The sequence below is a fragment of the Bufo gargarizans genome, chromosome 4 (assembly GCF_014858855.1).
Source record: "Bufo gargarizans isolate SCDJY-AF-19 chromosome 4, ASM1485885v1, whole genome shotgun sequence".
In the NCBI taxonomy this organism is placed as follows: Eukaryota; Metazoa; Chordata; class Amphibia; order Anura; family Bufonidae; genus Bufo; species Bufo gargarizans.
Genome location: NC_058083.1, coordinates 477877811 through 477889695, shown reverse-complemented (window position 1 = coordinate 477889695; position 11885 = coordinate 477877811).

Here is an 11885-nt window from a genome sequence, read left to right as displayed (position 1 = left end):
CAGCACAACACAGGGACCCGACATTATCACGAGCCTGGGAGAATGTGTTAATGATGATGTGTCCATGATTTGCTGTATCGGGTCAACCAACTACGGGGGGAGAATGTGGAACAGTTGGAGGTGCCCAAGGCTTATCTCAAACTGGTACTAGATCTAGCGCACCAACATGTTCTCAGGGGTCATCTGGGATTGCAGAAAACACAGGACCGTATACTACAGCGGTTTTACTGGCCCAGTGTGTTTAGAAAGGTGAAAGAGTATTGTAAGTCTTGCAAGACCTGCCAGATAACTAGCCCTCAGCCCCATTTCCATAGTCCCTTAGTACCTCTCCCGATGATCGAGGTCCCGTTTGAAAGAATCGCTATGGATCTCATAGGACCAGTACCAAAGTCCACTAGAGGGCACCAACACATTCTAGTCATCCTAGACTACGCTCCCCGGTACCCGGAGGTGGTGCCCCTGTGGCATACATCGGCCAAACTGGTAGAAAGGTTTAACTAAACCTTATAAAATATGTTAAAAAGAGTGGTGTCCAAAGATGGAAGGGACTGGGACCTCCTCTTGCCCTATCTCATGTTTGCAGTGCGAGAGGTGCCCCAGGCCTCTACTGGGTTCTTGTCCTTCAAATTGTTATATGGCAGACATCCTCACGGGCTGTTGTATGTAGCCAAGGAGGCATGGGAACAACAGCCCACTCTGTATAAAAGTGTTATTGAATACGTCACCCAGATGCAAGAATGGATAGAGACCGTATTGCCTCTGGTTCGGGAACCTATGGAGGCGGCTCAGCGAGCCCAGAGTCGACTCTATAACCGGCAGGCTCAAGTCCGGAGCTTTAACCCGGGTAATCGAGTCTTGGTTCTGGTACCGACAGTGGACAGTAAGTCCTTGGCTAGGTGGCAGGGGCCCTACAAGGTAATAGAGAAAAATAGAGTTCACAATTACAAGGTAGACCAGCCAGGGCGGCAAAAGCCAGAGCAGGTCTACCAGGTTAATCTACTAAAACTTTGAAAGGTAGGGAGACCTGCACTGAGGACAGACCGCGGTCGGTTTGTTTAGAAGAAGAGGTTTTGGCCCCTGTGTCTGCTGCAGGGGAAGCGGTTGCCACAATAAGAATTGCTGACCGCCTCTTCTCTAAACAGGCTAAGGAAGCCAGGGAGTTCATTAGTCGGAGCACTGATGTGTTCTCAGAACTCCCTGGACGCACTTCCATAATCCAGCATGATATTGTCATCGAGCCCCAGGCAAGACTCCTGTTAAAGCTGTATCGGGTGCCCGAGTCTCGGCGAAAAGCAATCTCGGAGGAAGTGCAGCTAATGCTAAGGCTGGATGAAATAAAGGATTCTAAAAGTTAATGGGCCAGCCCAATAGTTCTACTACGGTTCTGTAATGATTTTCGTAAATTAAATGAGATTTCTAAATTTGATGCGTATCCCATGCCCCATGTGGATAAGCTAATCGAGCAGTTAGGACAGGCAAGGTATTTCTCGGTCTTGGACCTCACCAAAGGGTACTGGCAAGTGCCCTTAATGGAGGCTGCCAAATAAAAAACTGCCTTCATTACCCCTGAGGGGCTGTATCAGTATAAGGTGTTACCCTTTGGCCTTCATGGTGCCCCCGCCACGTTTCAACGATTAATACACATTGTACTTCATCCCCATCGTAGGTACGCCTCGGCTTACCTGGATGATATTGTCATTCATAGTACCGACTTGGAGAGTCACCTGCCCAAGGTGCAGGCCGTAGTGGACTCCTTTCGGAAGGCTGGACTAACCGCTAACCCAAAAAAAATGTGTGATAGGGTTAGAAAAGACTAAGTACCTTGGGTATGTCATTGGGCGCGGAGTCATCAAACCCCAAGTGAACAAAATAGAGGCGATACAGAATTGTCCCCGACCTGTCACCACTAGGCAAATAAAGTCATTCCTGGGAATGGTGGGCTATTACATGAGGTTTGTTCCCCACTTTACTAGCCGCGCCCTTGACAGGACTCTTGAAGGGACACAAGTCAGTGATGGTTCGCTAGGATGACCGGGCGGAAGAGGCTTTTTCCACTTTGAAGTCGGCCCTGTGCGGGTCACCAGTTTTTGTGACGCCCCCGACTTTAATAGGGAGTTTGTAGTACAGACCGATGTCTCCGAAGTAGGCCTCGGTGCTGTACTGTCTTAGGAAGTCAACAGGGAGGAGCATCCCATTTGCTTCCTCAGCCTTAAGCTCACACCAGCTGAGACCCAGTATAGTATAGTGGAAAGAGAATGCCGGGCTATCAAGTGGGCACTAGAATCTCTCTGCTATTATTTAGTGGGGAGAAAATTCTGCCTGTTGACTGACCACTCCCCTCTCAAGTAAATGAGCCAGGCCAAAGAGAGAAATGCCTGGGTCACCAGGTGGTTCTTATCCTTACAGAACTTTAAGTTCTTGGTAGAACACAGAGCAGGCCGGTTGCAGGAAAACACGGATGCCCTGTCCTGGGTGCACTGTTTGGCATGTGTTCGCCCCCTCAAGGTTGAACAAAGGGGGGGATATGTGACACAGTAAAGGGAGTTGTATGGGGAGGCAGGTATTTTCCTCCCAGTGTGTGCTGCTGGACTGATTAGCGGCCAGGTGGGGTCAAACACCAGACTGGACTCATGTGCCGGTCCGTGTTTTGATAAGACCTAGCTGCCTTTAAAAGACAGCTGGGTTCAGCAGAAAGGATCTCTGTATTGGGATCTGAGGCTTGTGCTGGGCTTGGAGGTCTGAGACCAGTGTGAGGGGAAACAGGCCGCCTAAAGTCTGTTCATGGACTCTTTGAGGCAGAACTGCCAGCTGGGTGTAAACTAACACCAAAACCAAAAAGGTGACTTTTTGTGTTGAATGTGGCTTTTTGTTTATGAACTTGCTAAGAGTGTGAATAAACACTGAAATGTTTGATTTAAGAACTGGTTGGTGCCTCTATACTGCGTCCGCTTATCCTGTCTACCAGAGCGAATCCCCACAATATATATAGTAGTACTGCAGACAGTTACAACCACTATTACCTCATGTACCTCATACAATAACCTTAATATGTAACTGACCACATATATCTGTACACACTGCACTATTATATCTTGTACTTTTCACATCAGTACACTGCTCTATATAATATATATATGCACTGATATGTGAGGTACGAAGTATAATAGCTGCAGTGTTTACAGATATATAGTATATACAGCAGTGTACTGATATGTGAGGCACGATGTATAATAGATGCAGTGTGTACAGATATATAGTATATACAGCAGTGTACTTATACATTAGGTACGAGGTATAATAGATGTAGTGTACAGATACATAGTATATACAGCAGTGTACTGATACATTAGGTACGAGGTATAATACACTCAGTGTGTACAGATATATAATATATACAACAGTGTATTGATATAAGGTATATTAGTTGCAGTATGTACAGGTATATGGTATATACAGAAGTGTACTGATATGTGAGGTACGAGGTATAATATATGCAGTGTGTTAAGATATATAGTATATACAGCAGTGTACTGATATGTGAGGTACAAATACATACATATATCAGTACACTGCTGTATATACTGGCCAGGAACGGTTTTTGGGCGGGGCTATTAATGGAGCATGGGGGACCAATTTAGATTCTTGCTATGGGGCCCAATAATTTCTGTGTACGCTCCAGCTTGTATTGCACTGCACTTCTGAGACAATGGGCAGTGTACAGGGGTGCCCCACCAATGAGGCGAGGTGAGGCGATTGCCTCAGGCAGCACCAAGTAGGGGCAAGAGGGGCGCAACAGAAGGGGGAGTATCTGTTTCTGTAATATAGTATTGGGAAGCACAGTGGGCACAGTATGTGGCGCTGTATTACCCTGTATGCTTTGTAGCTCTGTATGTAATGTTTTCCAAGTAAGTATTTAACAGTAGTGCTGGAGGGAAGAGGTTAGGTTAAGAAATTGGCATTGGGGTGCGATTTCAGTTTTCGCCTCAGGCAGCAGAAAGGCTAGCTGCACCCCTGGCAGTGTAATGAACATGAAGCAGCGCTTGTGTAACATCCCAGAGTTATCTTACTAAGCTCTTTTACCCCGCTACAACCAGTTAAGTGTATCTGCATTGTCATCCTGTGTAATTTAACATCACATTCTCACAAATGTGCATATTCTAAGCCTGTTACATGTAATTTGCTGTAATTTCCATGTACACCAGCAGGTGGCAGCAATGTGTTCAGCAGGGCTTTAATAACAGTTTAGCATATCTAAACTGGAATAGTACATTCCAGTTTAGCTCCCCCCTCTTTGAGGAGGTGTGGAATGTTCCCACATCCTGCCTCATGGGGAGGAGAAGGAAGTAGAGTTAGTGTGCCAGCCACCCCGGCTAGGGGAAGGCTGTGCTGGTAGGAGCTCCCAGTTCTAGGGATCCCAACCCAGGATCGTGTCTCGGCTGAGACCAAAGATCACCATTCCCAGCCTGAGCCCTTCAGTCTCAGCTGGTGACAAGCAAGCAGCCACCTCCAGAACTCCAGGAAGAACCATACCCTGTGAGCTAACTGTGAGTACTTTCCAGAGACCAGGAGAAGCCAAATTCCTCCTCAGCTAGTCAGTCCCATACACAGCAGAAGACAGACAGAGCAGATATAGATTCCTGCCATATTCTCCAGGCATATGATAGAAGCAGAAGACAGATTCCGGCCATACATTGCCAATACCTGCTGGGACTTCAGACTATTGCTGCATCCAGTAAAGACCAGTTTGAATTATATTCCAAGTCTGGATCTCATTCATTGCTACCAAGTTCCTCAATTACTCCTACTAGCAACACACTCATTTATTGCAAGTGAGCCAGGATCCAGGAGCCCAGCCATTGCCACTATCACACAGAGACATTATACAACTCTGGCATTCCTAACCTGGTACGTGAGTTGCAACACCTTAAAGGGCCCTGTGACTGTACCCTGCGCACGCTGCAATTGGCGTCACGAACAAAAACTATTAACTATCATTTACACCTGACCCAGTCATTGCATATTATAGCGTCAGTGTGCATAACCCCAATCCGGCTTAGTGCACTTGCATTGAGAACCGCCTCCTCTTCAGACAGCTGATTGGCGAGGTGCTGGGTGTCAGACCCTCAACGATCAGATATTATGACTAGTGTGGAGCGAGCATGCTCGGCCGAACACCATTTTCCCTTGAGCATCGCAGTGTTCGGCCGAACACCGTTTGTGCTCGAGCACGATGCTTGAGTCTCCTCTCGCACGTTTGTTGGTTGCTACACAGCCAATAAACGTGCGTGGACATACTGCCACTCACTGTAATGCCGTAGCCATGTTGGTTACTGGCATTATAGTGATTGGCTGGCCGGAACTCGTCATCGGGTGCTAAATAGCACCCAATGACACGTGGTTCGGCTCAGACTTAGAAAGGGAGAGCTGCATCAGAAGGGACAAATAGTGCATGGACAAGAATTGTGTTTTGTTTTTTAGGCAGGGTTTAGTGGTGAAAGGTGTTAGAGACCCAAAAGTCCTTTTAAGGACGATTGTTTTATCTGGCTGCAATATAAATATTATTAGCGCAACCTGCACTAAATTGCGTACAATTGTTTGGCCGCTGCTGACAGTGACACAACCTCTCATGTTGTGTTACATTTGTGCATCCTAAATATCTGTGACATTCAGCGCTATTGTTTGGCCGCTGCTGACAGCGACATTACCTGCGCTACATCTCCTGTATAAGGTTTGTGCATCCTAAATATCTGTGACATTAATTGTAAAAAAAAATTGCCGCTGTCAGCAGCAGACCCTCACCCCTAATGTTTTAGAAGGTCCCAGCAGGCCCTCTTCCATAATGTTTTAGATCAGGCATGCTCAACCTGCGGCCCTCCAGCTGTTGTAAAACTACAACTCCCACAATACCCTGCTGTAGGCTGATAGCTGTAGGCTGTTCAGGCATGCTGGGAGTTGTAGTTTTGCAACAGCTGGAGGGCCGCAGATTGAGCATGTCTGTTTTAGATGGTCAGATCAGCAGCAGGCCCTCGCCCCTAATTTTTGGGAGGAGTCAGCTCAGTAGCAGACCCTCACCCCTAATGTTTTAGATGGTCAGATCAGCAGCAGGCCCTCACCCGTAATGTTTTTGAGGGTCACCAGCAGGCCATCAATCATAATTTTTCAAGGCTGTGTATGATGCCCTCTTTTATGTGTAATAAAGGATGTATTGGAGTGCCAGTTCCTTGTAATTTTTGGCAGCCCTTTCACTTACTGCATAGGCTTTATGAGTGTATGAGTCCCACTACCTGAACAATTGTATCACAATGTGAATGAGGCCCTCCTTTATGTGATATACAGGTTGTATCGGAGTGCCTCTTCCTTGTAATTTTTGGCAGCACTTGCACTTTATATACAAGTAAATATACAGGAAAGAATGTTTTTCTATAATTTTTTCCTCTAAAATCGATTTTATCTTCAGTTTTGTGCATACTATTGTCAGGCTACATGCACACGAACGTTGTTTGTTTCCGTGTCTGTTTAGTGTTTTTTTGCGGATAGGATGCGGACCCATTCATTTCAATGGGTCAGCAAAAAATGCAGACAGCACACTGTGTGCTGTCCAAATCAGTATGTCCGTTCCATAGCCCCGAAAAAAAATAGAACATGTCCTCTTCTTGTCCATTTTAGGCATTGTTACAATCGATCTGCCCAAAAAATTTGCGGACCGCGAAACACATATGGTCGTGTGCATTTAGCCTCAATCTGTAAAAGTGGCGTACTACTCGGACAACAACATTCCCAGCAGCAACCTGGGAGTCCAAGATGCATCCAGACATCCTCCCCATGCTGTTCCCGAACCATTTTGGTGGTGTTTCCATCAATTTCTGACCTTTTCCTATGAACCAGAGACCCTCCCCTCTTCAGAGCAGTGGGTACCTGGTTTAATGGGTTCTCCCATTGACTTCCATTATACTCGGGTGCTCTACAGAGCATCCCAAAGTGTTCTACTCGAGCACCCGAGCAATTTGGTGCTCGATGAACACTAATTGTGACCTATCTTGGCACTAGAATTGGCACTAGAATTGAGCGAATCGAATCCAACTAAGTGGAATTTGATCCGAATTTCAGGATAAATTTGATTTGTCACAAAGCCGAATTTCCTCGTCATCTCGGGCCACGCAAGATTTAGCGCCAGATCTTCAAGCAAGATGGCGGCTGGCCTGTCGCGAGCAAATGGAGGCGGTAAATACGATTGCATTTTTTTTTAATGTACATTTGACACTGTTTTTACTTTCAGATGCCGTGATGATGTATGAACGCGGCATCTGAGGGGTACAATGACGGAGAGCTCGATGCATGTTTCGTAGCTCCCATATGCACTATCGTAGCTCCCTGTCATTGCACCCACTACTTACAAAAAAATTTGCTTCTTGACGAAGTAATTTGTCACAAAGCAATTATTATTTTTTATTCGGCAAAGCAGCCGAATCAAATTTTAAAGAAAATTTGCTCATCTCTGACTCCTTTGCTGTATGGCAGAGATCTCTTGTCCGGGTGAAGGGCTTGTGGAGGAGGCAAAGTAGGGGGCGTGCAACTTGAATTTGGGTAAATAGATTTTTTGCAAATGGCAGAAATCGGTGCTGCACCATCTAATATGTTGCAATGCTCAATTATTTCTATTGCCATCTAATGAAAATGAATCACATTTAAAACATAACGTAGAAGTTGGCACGTGAGGCTCAAAGCTGTTAGGGGGGAAACGGTTGAAACATGCATCGAGCTTTGTAGTGCCAAAATAGCTAAAGGTTGCATTCACCGGAAAGACTCCACCCAAGTCATTCTGAAATAAATCCTTTGTCTTCACCCTGCGCTGTAAATCAGTGTGTAGGATTTAGCTGTTGTGGAATTACAAGTCCCAGCATGTTATTCCAGGAATTTTACAATCATAAAACTTGATAACCAGACACTGTCTATCTGAGGTGAATACAGAGCTCCCGCTAATATTTATAGTGCCGCAATACCGTAGCTGAAAGGCAAAGGATACCGGACTAGGAAATGTAAAACAAAAATGGATTACATTAAAGGGCTATTCCTGGAGTTTTATAGGGGTTTTCCTCAAGATAGGTCACTAATATATGAGCAAGGGGGGGAGGAGGGGGTCTGACGTGTGGCATCCCCCCTCACCAATCTAGCTATTTGAAGACGCCGAGGTGTTGCGGCCTCCTCACAGCAAACAAGCCGTGCATTGCATAGTGGCTGTCCGTGGTATTGCAGCCCAGGCCCATTCACTTGAAAGGGAATGAGCTGCAAATAGGCCATCTAACCAAGATGGACATAACCTCACTGGCCAACGAAGAGGCCGCAACAGTCGCCGGAGCACCCAGCCCCTTTAAACAGCTGATCGGTGGGGGTGCTGGGAGTTGGATATATATTGAAGACCCGAGGAGAGGAAATAAATATTAGGCTTCATGCACCCGGCCGTTGTTTTGATCCGCATCCAAGCCGCCGTTTTGGCGGCTCGGATGCGGACCTATTCACTTCAATGGAGCCGCAAAAGATGCGGACAGCACTCTATGTGCTGTCCGCATCCGTTGCTCCGTTCCGTGGCCCCGCTAAAAATATATAACCTGTCCTATTCTTGTCCGCGCTTTGCGGACAAGAATAGGCATTCATATTAAAGGCTGTCCGTGCTGTTCCGCAAATTGCGGAAAGCGCACAGACGCCACCCGTGTTTTGCGTTTCCACAATTTGCGGACCGCCAAACACACCACATCATGTACGTGAGGCCTTAAAGGGCATCTGTCAGCAGATTTGTACCTATGACACTGGCTGACCTGTTACATGTGCACTTGGCAGCTGAAGGCATCTGTGTTGGTCCCATGTTCATATGTGCCCGCATTACTGAGAAACATGATGTTTTAATATATGCAAATGAGCCGGTAGGAGCAACGGGGGAGTTACCATTACACCTAGAGGCTTTGTTCTCTCTGCAACTGCTGCGCCCTCTGCACTTTCAGTGACTTTAGTAGAGGTCAGGGCCAAATGCGATCACATTTTCACTACCTACCCTGTAAATCAAAGTGCAGAGGACACGGCAGTTGCGGAGAGAGCAGAGCCTCTAGGTGTACCGGTAACGCCCCCGTTGCTCCTAGAGGCTCATTTTTATATACTAAATCATCATTTTCTCAGCAGTGCAGGCACATATGAACATGGGACCAACACAGATGCCTTCTACTGCCAAGCGCACATGTAACATGTCAGCCAGTGTCATAGGTACCAGTCTGCTGACAGATGCCCTTTAAACTCCCAGAAAACCCCCTATGAGGCCTCATGCACACGACCGTTGTTGTGTCCCGTGTCCGTTGTTCCGTTTTCCGTGATTTTCTGCGGACCCATTGACTTTCAATGGGTCCGTGGAAAACTCGGCTAATGCACCGTTTGTCATCCGCGTCCGTGATCCGTGTTTCCAGTCCGTGAAAAAAATAGGACCTGTCCTATTTTTTTCACGGACAACGGTTCGCGGACCCATTCAAGTCAACGGGTCCGTGAAAAAACACGGATGCACACAAGATTGTCATCCGTGTCTGCGCGTCCGCGTCCGTTTTTTTCCTATCATTTGCATGGCAAACTAAACTTAGATTTTTTTTTACTTTCCTTCATGTTTAGAGATGTTCCAAAAATAAAAGAAGACACACGGAAACAAAAACGGACACGGATCACGGAACAACGGAACCCCTTTTTGCGGACCCCCCTTTTGCAGAAAAACAAATAGCTGGCAAGGAAAAAATAATAATGGTGCACCACACAATCAGGTGTTTTGAAGCAGTAATTGAATCCAAAATCTGGAGTGGATCATAAAAGGACAGAAAGTATAAGGCCAGACTCCGACGAACGAGTTCAATGCGAGAAACACACTGAGTGTGTAAGTACGATTTCATTTTCTTACCTCTGCTCCTCTGACAGGATCACACAGCATTATAATGATTTATAATGCTGTGTGTTCCTGCCAGACCTGTAATTACTAAATTACACTGACGGCATTATTTCAGAACAATTCAGTAGATTTGAGATCTGGCAGGGGACCTCTTTTACACGAGTGACTTTTCCGCCCAGATGCAATACGTGTAGTGATAGTGAATACTGAATCCTGACACAATCATTTCTATGGGTCTGTGTATATGAGCTTCGTTTTTCACGCATTATCTCTGTGTTCAGGAAAAAATCACTGCGTATTCTATATTGTGTGTTTGTCATTCCCCCCCCCCCCCCCCCCGGTCCCATAGAAATTAATAGGGCAAACATAAGGCATCCAGATGCAATTAGTTTTTCACTGATGGTTACTAGGAGATGTCGATTTTTATTCTTCGTTTTTTTTATTCACGCATGGGAAAATTGCATCAAAAATTGATCGCATCCACGTGGAAAAAACTGAAACACTAAACGCATTCGCAGACAAAACTGATTAAACTTACGGGCAAAACCATTAGTTTTTCCCGGGATAGATCCTGAGTTATTCCGTATCGCTTGTGTGAAATAAGCCTTAAAGGCCTCTGGCCAGGATTTAATAAGTGAAGGCCTATCTTCAGGATAGTCATCACTATCTGATCAGCGGAGGTCTGCCACCCCACTGATCAGCCGATCTGTGTATTGAATGGAGCTTGTTAATGCAGAGCTGTTTCCATTAACTTCAATTGGAGAAACTCAAATTTCCAATGTTGGAGCTACTGCAGAACAGTGGGGGGGGGGGGGGGTGATCTTTTTTTTTCCTCAAAAACTGCATAAAAAACCTTAACGTTTGGCTGTACCTGTTACCTGCGATTCTGTCCCCGCATGCTTCCTATCTTCCCCAGCCTATGGCTGGTCTGCAGAATGTATTTTAAGGTGCCTCCTTCTACAGGAATTGTACAAACTTATAGGACCTCTCAGCACATGTACGACGTTTACGTAAATAGTGCCACTAAAATTTGGTCCTTGAGATCTAGTTTTTCTTTCATGTGCTGTTTTATTTAAAACTTCACTTTTATTTATAGGTTCCCTTTAAAATCTTATCAAAAATAATCACAAAAACTGTAACAGACTAAGACTCTCAGTGGCTTCAGGCTGGCTCCCTCTTATAATCTGCGAACTCCTGCTGTTTATGTTTCTTCACAGCCGCGTTCTGAGTCTAATAGTCTGCAGCCACTTCTGCCTCCGAGCGCTCTGGCTGACAACTGTTACTACCTTCCTATCTGGCTATAATTTAACTCCTATAACGGAGCTCCCTGCCTGTCCGCCACTGAATCTAAAAACACACACACAGATACACCCTGCATCCCGACATGTTTCGCTGTGTCTTCAGGGGATCGTGCGGACAGGCAGGGAGCTCCGCTATAGGAGTTAAATTATAGCCAGATAGGAAGGTAGTAACAGTTGTCAGCCAGAGCGCTCGGAGGCAGAAGTGGCTGCAGACTATTAGACTCAGAACGCGGCTGTGAAGAAACATAAACAGCAGGAGTTCGCAGATTATAAGAGGGAGCCAGCCTGAAGCCGCTGAGAGTTTTAGTCTGTTACAGTTTTTGTGATTATTTTTGATAAGATTTTAAAGGGAACCTATAAATAAAAGTGAAGTTTTAAATAAAACAGCACATGAAAAAAAGACTTAGTTAGGTCTCAAGGATCAAATTTTAGTGGCACTCCTTCTACAGGATGGCGCCTGAGCAACTTTGGTTCCTATCCTAGTCCCTGTTTAGCGAAGGTGGTTCTGTGATTCTTACCATCACTGTGTACCGGACCTTGCATCTTGTTTAATGGACCCTGCCTGTCTGCCGCCTGTCCATGAACTTGTACCTCGTTTACGGACCTCACTATATTGCCGCCTGCCCTGTCCTCGGACCTTGTACTCTGACCTTGCCACCGCCTGATCAGCC